The 13,959-nt window shown below is 47.6% G+C and overlaps 1 long non-coding RNA gene across 2 annotated transcripts; it reads right to left on the bottom strand.

Annotated features, from left to right (window-relative positions):
* Positions 1–263: 263 nt before the first annotated feature.
* LOC120698611 lies at positions 264–4,083 on the bottom strand. Of its 2 annotated transcripts, none has more exons than XR_005684931.1 (7): positions 3,945–4,083; positions 2,190–3,865; positions 1,907–2,103; positions 1,658–1,831; positions 1,198–1,586; positions 929–1,117; positions 264–699 (listed from the first exon to the last, which is right to left on the bottom strand). It is a non-coding gene; the product is annotated as an uncharacterized LOC120698611 (long non-coding RNA). The 2 variants fall into 2 exon arrangements; XR_005684932.1 differs by having other exon boundaries at positions 264–642.
* Between the last annotated feature and the right edge of the window lie 9,876 nt (positions 4,084–13,959).

Raw genomic sequence — 13,959 nt, 5'->3', positions numbered from 1 at the left:
AAAGCCGGACTTTGCCGTGTGCTGTATATCGGGCACACGGCAAAGGGTTTGCCGTGTGCAACTCTCTGCCCACAGCAAAAAAAAGTCGTCACCCAGGAACGATGACGTGGTGAGGCCTTTGCCGTGTGCCCTGCAGACATGGCACACGGCAAAGTTCAAATCTTTGCCGTGTGCCTTGGCTTTTGCACACGGCAAAGGAACCTGATTCTGTATTTATTTATTTATTACGTATATGGTACCCCAAATAATACAAACATTTCACATATATCATAATAATCATCACATGCATTCCAAATAAGCATCGGAGGAATTCAATATTATCCAAAAATGCACAAATACAAATAAACTCTAGTATCGTTCATCAACAACCACAAGTTCAAGTCAAGTCCATACAAGTTCATACGGCAAAGTCCATACAAGTTCAAGTGCAAAGCTTGTCCCTAGAAATGAAGTCCATACAACGCACGGGGCCGACGGCGGCGGCGGCGGTGGCGGGTGCTGTGGCCACATCGGCGGGGGCGGCCATGTAGGCATCTGCGACCAACCATGCTGCGGTGGTGATGGCTGATGCGGTTGCTGCTGCTGCTGAATCCAAGCCACCCATTGAGGCGGTGGCCACACAAACTGCAGAGACTGCTGAGGCTGCGGCACCGGAGGCGAGAAGTCAGGATTCACTGGCCCATCATTGGATGCCGCCGACTGATTTTGCACATAAGCGAATATATATATTGCATGTGTTACATAAGAATTAAGTTACGGGCATTCAAACTTAGGCATAAGAATTGAGTTACATAAGAATGAAACTACAAGCATTAGCCTAAGTTATAAGTCATTGTAGATGTATCATAAGGCATTATTTCTAAGTCATTCTAGATTAATGCTAAGTCACTAAGATGAATGAAACTCGATAGGAGTCAAAGCCACTTACGGTAGGAGGAGTTTCTGCCCGACGAGCAAGTGGGGCCGGAGGAAATTGTGGAGGCGAAACACCCATCGCCGAGCCCAGGCTTTGCATAAATGTTAGAGATTGATCCAATTTTTGCTGCATGTCGTCCCGCTCGGCCCGCCACCTCTCTGCCGCCTCCTGCCGTGCTTGAAAGGCTGCTTCCATCTGGGCCTAAAGGATTTGATCCCAGAGTTAGAATTCAAAGCAAACATATGTAAAAATGGAGGAACGACGGATGAAATAGAAATAACCTTGACAGTCTCAATCTGAGCCTGTGTAGTGTCTAGCTGTGGGCGTATGGCTGGGCTTGAGCTGGTACTCCTGGCTCGAATTTGCGAGAGAGTGGGAGTAGTCGCGTGTCGACTAAGCTATCGCCAAACCAATACCATCTATGCTTCTTGCCTTCTCCCGTCCTCATGACGACTTCTCCATCAATGGGCTCATTGATCGCATCAAACTCCGGCTCATGAACTTCTTGTGCCATCGAGGTGTACCCGCTGAGGCGGCTGTGGACGCTTGCGTTGCTGTACGCTTCGGGCGGATCCTGCGGGTTGAAGGTGACATCGGACATCACCTTCCCTTTGTGGGCCAAACAGTATGCCTGGATTTGGGTGCAAGGCACACCACCATGTGACGCCGACTACGAAAAAAGGAAGATGATTAGAAATTATGCAGACTTGAGCATTAGAATAAACAAATTAATTCACATACATATCTAGCTGCGTACGCCTTGAGGTTACGGTTGCCCTGATGGTGCGATGCACCTGGCATCATCAAACGCCGTTGCCGGGCAGCCTCGTGCATCTCCAGCCATTCTTTCGAGCACCACCGGTCCACTATCATTTCCCAGCATGGATAATCATTGGCAATCCACCACGGAGGCACCTGCACATCATAAAATTATGACATGTAAGCAGAACAAATGGAGCATAGTTGATTTAAGTAAGATTGAGTATTTACCCGTAAGTACTGTTCCCGGGTGAGTCTGATGTCTCTCGCAGGTCCTTTGTAGATCCTCACTTTTTCGATCTTAGCCTTGTAGTTGACGACGGCCTGGATGCGCGCCTCGTAAAGCATATCCGCCACCAGCTTGTAACATGCTTTGCTAGCCACTGGATCGCCCTGGACATCATTCCCTCCTTGCATCTGTAGAAATCCTGCACAAAAACGTGAACAAAGTAATTATTTCAAAAATGTGCAAGGAATATGATGTATTCACAAATGTCGTGCCATGAAGACTTACCTATAGTTCGCTCAACACCCGGTGCGCCTTGTTGTCGAATGCCCTGCCTTCCTCATCTGGTGCATCCGGTTTGGCGATGTAGTGCTCCCACGAAGACGCCGGCTGACATACCCCAGCAATATCCATGGCGCCTGGGTACTGTTGCTTGCAGAGGAGTCCCAGGATGTCATTGGCCATGCGGTTGTGAGCAACACCTGGAACAACTATCACAAAGTTTATGTGCAAATTATTGAAAGATAATATTAGTATCAATTGTGATTTTGAATGTATCAAAAGGAAACTGTTGACGCAAAAATCAACACACTGAAATCCGAGGGCAAGTGTTCGCCAAGCTTCGAAAAGTAAACCAAGCGTGCCAGTCAATCTGACCTGTTGATTGACAAGGAGACATGGTAAACGTTAAATTCGAGGGAATATCGGCTGGAGTTCCGAAGATCCCTCACAGTTCGTATCGGCAGGCGCTACCAATACAGAAAGCGACAAAATCAGCTCGGTCAGCCGATTTGAAATAGACGATTAGCTAGGTCAGCCGATGTGCGCGAGGAGCAATGTAAAGGCTACGGATGTGTAACCTAAACAACGCTATCAGACAAACACTTGAAATAGATTTAATGGGCTATATGATGTTTTGAATAAAATAATGCGATAAACAGCCGATCAAACGTATTACAAGCTGAATAGATATCGATAAAAGCTAAAACAATAGGTAAAACCTATAGAACTAGCAGATATTTATAAATTGTGAATTAATCTAGACGAGACAACAGCGATACGTCCGGAAGTCAAAGCCTAAATATAATTCGATCATTTTTGAATAGATCTAAACGAAGCAACAGCGATGCGCCCGGAAGCAAAAGCTCAGATTTACTCGGTAGACGAAAACTTACCAGCAAATCAAGTCGCTCGAATGTGAGGCGTCCTTGATCAACTCGAAAGAACTCGCATAAAGCTATATTACTACTACTCCTAGGACAGAAAACTAAAGGTACTTGAAAAAGTAGATGCGTTTTGTTGATTGTGTGTTAAATCTTTTACAATAGACGGGATACATATTTATAGCCTAGGCAGCCTACCCGGTTACGGCACATCAAACTTGCTAAAGAATAAATATCTAAACAAACTAATATTAAGATACATAGATTCTATTTTCCCTTCCATAGAATCCTTACTATTGAAGCTTACTTGATTTGGCGGCGGCCCACGCAGAAACAACCATGCGACAGATTTAGCCATCATCTTTGCGTGCACAACTAACCAGGCCTCTCACACGTGTCGTGGACCAGCACTTATGCCACAATCTTTACTTTCTTTATTCTGATCAAACATCACCTCGTGCACATGGCCAGTGATTATTTCCCCATATTCAATTATAGAAACCAATCATAAGCTTTGCCCTTTGCTCGTACTTGCAAGCCTTTCCTTTAATCTTGCCTTTTCTTTATTCTAATCAGATTTGCACGCACGAGCTTCCTTCATAGTTAATTAATCCGGCCACTACCTTTAATCACCTTGCATGCAAATTAGGAGCATCTCCCTAATGCACGTGCATGTGTGCTCGCCCATGCTTGCAGTCTTCCTGGAAGAACCGACACCATTAGAAACTTGCCGATTGCTGCCCATGCATGCTTGATCCCTCTTGCTACGACTCCAGCGCACGTATGCCACTAGCTGATGATCTTCATAATTTAGATTACATCGGATTTGTCAAAATCAGGTGTCAACAAAAACGTATTGAAATCTTCTAAACTTACTTACCTTTTCCCATCAGGTCGGAGGACCGGTCGGTGCTCTACAGGTATCGGACGATCCGGGAGCCTCGAGGGGCCTCGCTGCCAGATGGCAGGTACGCCCAAGTCCTCCTCCTCCTCCTCGGCCCCTCCTCCTCCTCCTCCTCCTCCTCCTCCCAGCCCTCCTCCCTGCAGCCATGCCGGAGCCCTCAGCGGCGTCGCACGTCGACGAATCCGCTCCACTCCTCCGACTTCTCCTACCTGTTCGTCGAGTCCTCTGGGAGGACTCACCTGCCTCGGTAAATCTGCCGCCCAACAGGTCTGTGAGTGACCTCATTAGACCTCTGCCGCGCCCCGCCATCGCCGAACAATCTCCTGAAATTAAAATGAGTAAATCAATCAGTAGAAGTCATTGAAAAGTAGTACAATTAGTATATAATGTAAGTACAATTACTAAAATGAATAAAAATAGTAACAAAAATAATTAGTACAGTTCTTTAGAAATAGTCATCATGATCCGGATTAGCCGGATCATGTCTCATCATCGCTATCACGTGTGTCGATATAATCACCGTCGATCTCCATAGGAGGAACACTGTCATCATTACTGTCATTGCCTAAGCGTAAACGTTCTAGTAATTCTAAGTCCTTGACATTGTGAACCTCATCCCCTGCATCGACGTTATGAATTCTTTCATTGTCCAGTTCCATTCCCATCGCTTCGGTTAAGTCTATCTGAAAAGTCCCTTCTAGCCCATCTTCTTGAAAGAACTCACCGGCATATTTGTTTGGGTCTATGTTGTAATCTTCATTGTTCGGGACAGGTAATTTACTGTGTGGCGATACCTTTTACACAACATCCCAACCCTTGAGACGATTGTCGGTTTGGCACGGGTATGAGAGATAATAAACTTGCGTGGTTTGTTGAGCCACAATATAGACATCGTCCCCTGGGTACACGGATGCTTGTTGAACTTCAACTAGCCCAAGATTCGGAGTCTGTCTCACAGCATGAGGATCAAACCAATGGCATTTGAATATGACAGGTTTAAGAGGTTTTGATCCATGAAACGTGAGTTCGTATATTTCTTCGATTCTTCCATAGTACTCGAGCCCATCGTTTCCTGGCGTAAACACTCTGGAATTTGTGGTCCTTCTGTTCGGCCGACTCTGCTAGTGCCTTGTTGTTGAAAGCGATATCCATTCATGTCATAAGCTCCAAATGACTTGACCCTATAGACACAACCATTGGCAACCTGACGCAACTCGGCAGTCACTTCCGCATCAGTTTGGGCCTGTAAGTTCAAGCAGGCCAAATTATTTACAGTAACGAGCAACTTGTAATTTCATACTATGAAAGAGCCATGACATAGACATTACTTTTTGTTTGAACCAAGAAATAAAATCAGGCCTTCCATTTCCTGCATCCTGTCTAAGAGTGGTCTCACCTTCCTGGAGGGTATGTGTCCTTGATCGACGCCAGAATTGCACATAAAATTCCCTGTTTGAAAGAGAAACGAATGGTTTGGATGCCGAAAAGGGAGTACTCGAGAACTAAATGAATGCAGAGAACTTACTGTATGCACGGCTGCACTTCGGATAGGTTGGTCAACACATATAGCATGATACTGCGCCACTCTTCAAAATTCAAGGTCTTGATGGTCGCAACACTTGCACTTCCGAGTTGCCCTTTGAAAAGGCAGAGGTTCGAGTCAACTTCCCCAGCATTGTAACATGAGGGTGGATTATGCACACTAGGAAGATTCTCAGTATAATATTTCGATGTGAAGTTTGACACCTCCTCTAGAATGTATGCCTCTGCGATGGAAGTTTCAATTTTGCATTTATTTTTACATTTAGTTCGAAGGACTTTTTGACATCTCTCAATTGAGTAGCACCAACGACCTTGCACCGGCCTCCCCATTCGTGCCTCGTACGGTAGGTGCAAAATCATATGCTGCATCGGGTTGAAGAAACCGGGTGGAAATATCTTCTCCAACTTACAGAGCAACACATGCGCTATTCTTTCCATTTCTTCAATAACGGTCAGAGATAACTCCTTAGCACAAAGCTGGCGGAAGAAAAAGCTCAACTCTACCAACACTTACCAGACTTGATCAGGGAGGTATCCTCGAACCATCACCGGAAGAAACCTCTCTATCCATATATGGTAGCCATGACTCTTGAGCCCGTTGATTCGCATAGTAGACAAGTTGACTCCCCTCCTCAGATTCGCTGCATACCCATCAGGGAACATTTAGGTTTGAAACCATTCTAGCACTTCCCTCCTCTGGGACCTCGTCAGGACAAAATCGGCCTTAGGCTCCGTTTGTATGTAGATATTGGAGAGCTTGGAATTGAATTGGATCTAATACCAATGCATTCATGGTATTGAAATGGCCAGAATTCCAATTCTATTGTTTGGATGGCTATTGCATTCTCTTTTGGAATCACGAGATGCAGTCAAATTCAATTCACGTTTGGATGTGAGAGGGTAAGAAATTGGAATTTGCTACTCTCTCTACTGTCCATTCCTCTCCTACCTCGTCGCAATCCAGATCCGCCGCCCATGGAGCTGAGCGACCGGCGAAGGGAGGGATGGGACTGCGGTGGCTCACCGGCGTAGGAGGGAGGAGGAGCAGCTCGCCGGCGTAGGGCGGCGCGGGGACTTGGGGTGGAGGGGAGCAGCGCCGGACTCTTGTGTGGAGGGGAGCGGCGCAGCGGCGCCGAACTCGAGGGCGGAGGGGACCGGTGCAGTGGAGCCGGACTCGGGGGTGGAAGGGTGCGGTGCGGCGGCGCCGGACTCGGGGGCGGAGGGGGGGGCACGGCAGCGCCGGATCCGGGGGCGGAGAGGACCTGCGGCGGAGGAGGGGGGCGGAGGGGACCGGCGGTGGCGGAGCGGTGCTGGACTCCGCGGCGGAGGGGTTGCGCGCTGGAGGGATGGATGAGCGGCGTTGTGGAGGAGGCCCTATCAAGAAGAGGAAGCGAATGCTGTGAATACCAAGGGGGAAGGGTTCGAATTGTGGGAGAGGGTGCGGTAGTTACTCCAATACCGCTTGGTATTGGACTGTGATTTCAATGCCAATTCTTAGATTCATCCAAACAGCTACATTGGAGGACCTCAATACCAATTCCGAATTACAGGCTCCAATATCTACATCCAAATAGAGCATTAGGCTTTTTCCATGCCTTGCCTAACCCAGGAGGCCTCATGTCTAGATTTGGTCTATCGCATAATATTGCTTGATCCACTTTGGCCTTTGTAGCGAAAATGGCCTCTCATGCCATATTTCAATATAATGTTTTGGCGATTGATGACACACACAACACTTGGACTAATATGATTGTTAAGATGACCATTCTCAGGCTTTTAGGTTCAAGTGATGACAAAGAGAAGATAGGTGTAGCTAGGCCCGAAGGGCCACCCCTACGGTGGTTCCGCCCCTCGTGGGTCTCAGGGCAGCGCCCTGAAACCTCTTCGGTCCAAAGGATTCGAAGATTGAAGAGACCGTGAAGAAACCAAGTCAAAACAATCAAGACAGAGATATTTTAGTATCACCGGTTGAACCGACGCTAAGAAAATTACATATGTTGGTGCACTGACTTAGAGCACGTCTGGGAGTTTTGGTAACACCGGTTGAACCGACGCCAGGAAAGTTGAATACGTCGGTGCAATGAACTCAGCAGCTAAGGCAAAATCCATACACCGGATGAACCGACGCTAGATATTGGTGAACGTCGGTGCAGTTGTCCAGAGAGTTAGTTTTTCAGCAACTACACTCACCGGTTAAACCGACGCTGCATCGGTTGATTACGTCGGTCGATTGAGGTAGCCGTTGAAGTATAACGGCTAGTTGGAAAATGCACTCACCGGTTAAACCGGTGATGACAAAAATGGGAGCATCGGTTTAACCGGTGATAGTGCTTTTTGTCAGCCTTTTTCCAACGGCTAGTTTGGGGTGTGTGGGCTATATATATGCCACCCCACGGCTCATTTGAGGTTGCTGGAGACTAAGGAAGCATAAGACACTTGAAGAACACCTCCAACCACCATAGAACTTCATTGTACATCATATAGGCTTAAGCACACTTGTGAGAGTGCTTAGTGCTTATAATAGGGATTAATTCTTGCGAGAGCTCCCTTGAGAGAAGTCTTGCTGCGGCAAGCAATCCTTGTGATCCATCGTGTGACCCTCCGACTTGGTGTGGAGTGGCAACGACACTTTGTGCGGGGGAAGAGGAGACCCCCTCCTTGGTGGAGAAGCTCCATAGTGGATTTCGGCTGGGTGACCGAGAGAGACGGTGGCGGTGCACGAGACTCGGTGTCCTGTGGGCACTTGCCTTTGCTTGCCGGCATCGCCTTGGTGGCGTAGTGCAAGACGGTGATCGGAAGAGCCTCGGTGTCCCGTGGACGTAGGCGTTTGTGCCGAACCACGTTACATGACCGTGTCTACTCGGGAGTTTGCATCCCTCTTGCACTTACCTCTTACCTTATTATGTTTCTGCATTTACTTTATCTTGCGTACCTTTACTTTCCTAGTTAGTTTGTTTAGGATTGGCTATAGGTTGCAAGTATTTTGGGGTAAGTAGAGAGTAGCAAAGATAAACCTTAGTCATAACTAGCTTGTATAGGATGTGTTAGGTTTATCTTATGCAAGTAGTTTGAGCCCTAGGTTAAAAAGCGATTAGCGACCCAATTCCCCCCTCCCCCTCTAGGGTCGGACACCCCGGTGATCCTTACAGCCTTAACATTGTCCTTTGTCTTCTCTGCAATGTTCATGATAGTTCCGAACAGTGCCTCGGCGACATTCTTTTCAGAGTGCATCATATCAATGTTATGTGGAAGGAGGAGATCTTCCATGTAGGAAAGCCTCCACAAGCCTGACTTCTGCGCCAGGCATGCTGCTCACCATATCCCTCGAAACCACCTTCTGCATTGGCCACAAGACTATCTAGCTGAGCACGAACACCAGCACCTGTCATAATATGAGGGGGGACGGTCCAGAACTTCGACACCTTTCGTGAAGTTCTTCTTATCGCGTCTGAATGGATGGTCAAGAGGGAGGAATTGACGATGTTTGTCGAACGAAGAATATTTTCTATCCTTCCACAACCAGATGAACATTAGAGCTACCTTGCATACTGGACAAGGGAACTTTCTGTGAACACACCAGCCGCAGAAAATCCCATATGCCGGCAAGTCATGCAGGGAATAATGGTACCAAACATACATTCTAAAGTTTGTCTTTGTAGCTCGATCATATGTCCAAACCCCTTCCTCACGAGCATGGAGAAAATCATCAATCAGGGGCTCCATGTAGACACTCATATTATTTCCCGAATGTCCAGGAATTATCAGCGACAAGAATATATTCTGTCGTTGGAAGATCACGCCAGGAGGGAGATTGAGAGGAATAATAAACACAGGCCAACAAATGTAAGGTGCAGCCGACATTCCATATGGATTGAAGCCATCTGTTGCTAGGGAAACACGCACATTACGAGCTTCATCTGCTCTGACTCCATGAATCCTGTCAAAGTGGGTCCATGATTCAACATCGGATGGATGTACAAGCTTATCAGAATTGTATCGAGTTCCTATTTTGTGCTATGTCATCTGTTTCGCGGACTCCTCGGTCATGAATAGCCGTTGGATCCTCAGTATGGGTGGAAGGTATCATAGGACTTTCACCGGGACCGCGAGCTACCTCTTCTGACCATCATTAGTCTCTACCTCTACGAACCTAGAGGATTCACACTTTGGACAGTACTTTGCTTCCGCATGTTCTTTCCTAAACAAGATGCATCCCTTGGGACATGCATGTATCTGCTCATACAGCACCTTCAATGCACGAAGGAGTTTCTGTGCCTCATACATGCTCTTTGGAAGAATGTGACCTTTCGGAAGCAGAGTGCCAATAACTGTCAATATAACATCAAAAGCATCTCGACTCAGGGTAAACTGGGACTTCACGGCTATTAGGCGCGCAATGGCATCCAGTTGTGAAACCTTGGTATGCCCATGAAGGAGTTCCTGTGCTACAGCCAACATGTCATAGTACACCTTTGCGGTTGGCTCTGGCTCCTCGCTACGTTCTCCCTCGAAGTGTGCTTCATGAAAGTCATCTAACATATCTCCTACCCCGGCATCAGCATCATAATCTTCAATGCACTGCCTAACGACCTCGTCTCTCATATGATTGGCTTCACCATGGTAGGTCCATCGGGTATAGTATCTCGTAAATCCATAATTGCAAATATGTTGTGTCATGTCTTCCCGTGTCTGTCGACGCGTGTTTCCACATTTGGTGCAGGGACACCAAGTGCATGAGCCTCCTTTAACCTTTGAAAATGCTCGATCCAAGAAAGTATGTCTTCTGAATCCATTCTAAGATCAAGTCCCCCCTTGTTTTCAACCGGAGTACATCCACGCACAATCATCCATACTCTATCATATCAACGAGTAATATAATATAAAAGACAGCAAACATATTCTACACGATGTCTAAACTTTCTACTAGGTTAAGATAGGTCCTAATCCCACCCAAAGATGCGTAGCTGGAGTCAATTTCCATGCTCTACTCCGATCCGGGACAGAATTTCGGCAGCATCTCCCCGCTGTTCTCCAAATACACGTCCTACAAGGGAGATTGTGTATTCGGAGAACAACGGGGAAATGATGCCGATACTCTGTCTCAAATGGGCGTAGACCATGGAAACTAACCCCATCTACGCATCCTCGGGCTATCCAAAAAATGTGGACAATTCGAAATAGATACGGTCAAAAATATGCAAAGTTCTGCATATTTCCATCCGTATCTATTTCGAACGGGAGACGCCTAACTAGGTTACGTGATATACGAACATGTGGTACAAAAAGAGGAGTCTTGTATGCATCACCTTGCTATACGTCCTGCAAACTGAGGTGGGTGGCACAAGTGGCCCTGTGGCGGAGGCCGGCGACGGGAACTAGGTGGCGGTGCTTGGCTCCTGCAAAAAAAAATTACATTTGTCAAATTATAATCAGCGACGTGTTACTTTTGATCAACTCAACAAAAAGCCTTGGACTAGTGTTTTGCCTCAGATATGTTTCGTTTCATTTTATCTTGAATTTGCAGCATAAGAAATCATGTAAAAAAAAAGAGGTTCCTGATATACATGGAACCATGTGACACACCTAGCCCAACCATCATATCCACACAAAGGAGTTGCTTTGGGCATGGATGTGTCACATGATTTGATAACAATCATGAAAAGCATAACTACATGACACAATTAATATAGCCACAAGCTCAAGATCATCATATGTTACCCAGACCAAATCTAGGTAAAAATTTATATCATCACAGGCAACGAGGTTATGTAATCTACTACGAACATGAGACGGAGCGAGGGGCCTTGTGCATGTCCTCACCTAGGGCTGGACGGCGGTCGAGGCGGTGACGCGCGTGTCAGTACGGCTTAATGAACGAGTCGAGAATGGTGCAATGGCCTGTCCTGATAAAAGCAACAAAATTGTGTCAATTTTCTTGATTTCAGGCCTTTAATCATGTCAAATATTAATTGTGCAAGTTCCAATAAAACAATAACATTTAAAACTTTTTCATAGAGCTAAACTCCTGACTTCTATTCTATTATCCAAAAATCTCTACAAGATGAACACTGGAAAATGCTAAATAAGTAAACAATTATACTAGAGCACACAACATCAAGAAAATGAACCACCAGAAATTTGTCCAACCTTTTGGCGTGCTTGGTTGCTGTTTAGCGGTGCTTCGGCCATGGAGCAGTGGATGGCGGCGGCGTGGCAAGCGCGGGCGGCAGTAGCGCGCTTAGCGAAGGACCATGGCATGCGGCGGCACGCTTATCCGGGGACCATGGCGACCGCAGCGGATTGGGCACCCCTCCAGCGACGGTGTCGGCGCGGCGAGCGCCGGCGAGAGCTTCGGGCGATGGCGTGGGCGCGGGCGAGCGTGGCCGGCGGCGTCGCGAGCTTGGCGAGCAGGGCGGCGTCGTGAGCACGGCGAGCAGGGCGGGCGGCGTGGGCGCGACGGCGAGTAGGGCGGGCGGCGTGGGCGCGGAGGCGGAGGCGTGGGCGCGACGGCCAGAAGGGCAGGCAGCGTGGGCGCACGGCGAGCATAGCAGGGCGGCGTCGGCGTGGGCGCCGCGGCCTTGGCATGACCATGGCCGGCAGGCGGCGCGGGCGCGGCCGAGCGTGACCGGCTACGTCGGCGTGCGCGCCGCGGCCTTGGCGCGAGCATGCCCGGCGAGCGGCGTGGCCGCGGGCGAGCGTGCCCGGCGAGCAGGGCCCGGCGGCGTCGGCCTGGGCGCCGCGGCCTTGGCGCGAGCGTGCCCGGCGGTGTTGGCGTGGCAGCCGCGGCCTTGGTGCGACCGTGGCCGGTGCCGGCGTGGGCCTGGGCGAGCGTGCCCGGTGGCGTGGGCGGCGGCCGCGCGGCGAGAGTGTGTGTGCGTGCATTGAGTGGAGTGATGTGTGTGGAGTGTGCGGCCAGCAGCAAAAGGGGATAAGGGCCACCGGTTTGCTGTGAGCTGCGATCTGGCCCATGGCAATGGCCCCCGCTTTGCCGTGTGCCCCCGATCCGGCACACGGCAAAGAAGCGCGGCGGGCCCGGCGAGCTTGTGTGCGGCGGCGAGCGGGGCTTGGCGCGCGGGCTGTGTGGACGCGGCGGCGAGCGGGTGGCGTGGACGCGGCGGCGAGCGCGTGGCCTAAGCCCCACGGCCGGCAGCACACATCTTTGCCGTGTGCCCTAGGTTCTGGCGCACTGCAAAGATTTTGCCGTGTGCCCTATGTTCTGGCACACGGCAAACAATTTGCTGTGTGCCCTAGGGTTTGTCACACGGCAAAGAATCATTATTTTATGATGTCATTTTTAAATCAACCATTCCGTGTTAAACTAAAATTTACTGAATACACTTTAAATATCTTGCAAAACTAACTCAACATTTTATATTTGATGATTAGATTGCAAAAAATCATTATTTATGCAGAATTAGCTAAAGTTCAATGTATTTCCCATGATATTGTTTAATTGCAAAAAGAAATTTAAAATTATCAAAGAAAATAAAAAAATAGCCAAATTTTGGCATGGACGATTGTAAGATATGTATTGCATGCATAAAAAGTTTTGAAGTCAACAGCCAAATTGACCGTCACTTTGACTTCAAATCTCAACGGCTCCTATTTCACTATATAGATCCTTTATGGAGGTGCTTCGATTTATAAGGAGTACAGGTGATAATTTGTGCGAAACTTTTTCAAATTTTTACCATAGCATCCACGTATGAAATCATGATATCCTAACAAATTTCACATTTTTCAGACTTCATTTGCTTTTTATAGAAATTTAAAACTGTCGAGCCACATGTTCGAGGGTATGGTTCATGATCAAGAACTTCAAATTTTCCATCCATTTTTTTGGATATGGTCTCACATGGGATCTCATGATGTGAATATAATTTTTTTGTTTCATTATTACTTCATGTAAAAATATTGCAATTGAAACTTCACTTATTCTATGAAATTCCATTTTTTGAAATAAAAAATTAAATATAGCAAAAGGATCGAGAAAAACTACCAAAATCGAGTCGCACATAAAATATCAGGTTACCCATAAAAATTACAATGGCATAATCAAGTTTTTTTTGACAATATTTTTCCGTGTGCCAACACTTTGCCGTGTGTTTTTTACGAAGCAAATGGCAAACTTTTCCTTTTGCCGTGTGTTTTTTGTTTGCTGTGTGTTCATAGCTGAGGCTTTGCCATATATCTTGTGTTTGCCGTGTGACAGACGTCCAGGCACACGGCAAACATAAGCTTTGCCGTGTGCCCAACTTTTTACCGTGTGCTTAGCCTGCGACACACGGCAAAGACTAAGTTCGCCGTGTGCCCGACATATGGCACACAGCCAAGCTTTTGGCACACGACAATCCTGCCGTTTCTCGTAGTGTTTCTATGACTTTTTTTTTCCTAAAAGTCATCTCGACCTGTTTCAACTTTCAACTTCAACACGAATCCGACACAGAAG

The sequence above is a fragment of the Panicum virgatum genome, chromosome 3K (assembly GCF_016808335.1).
Source record: "Panicum virgatum strain AP13 chromosome 3K, P.virgatum_v5, whole genome shotgun sequence".
NCBI classification, from domain to species: Eukaryota; Viridiplantae; Streptophyta; class Magnoliopsida; order Poales; family Poaceae; genus Panicum; species Panicum virgatum.
This window is presented reverse-complemented; position numbering and strand designations above follow the sequence as displayed.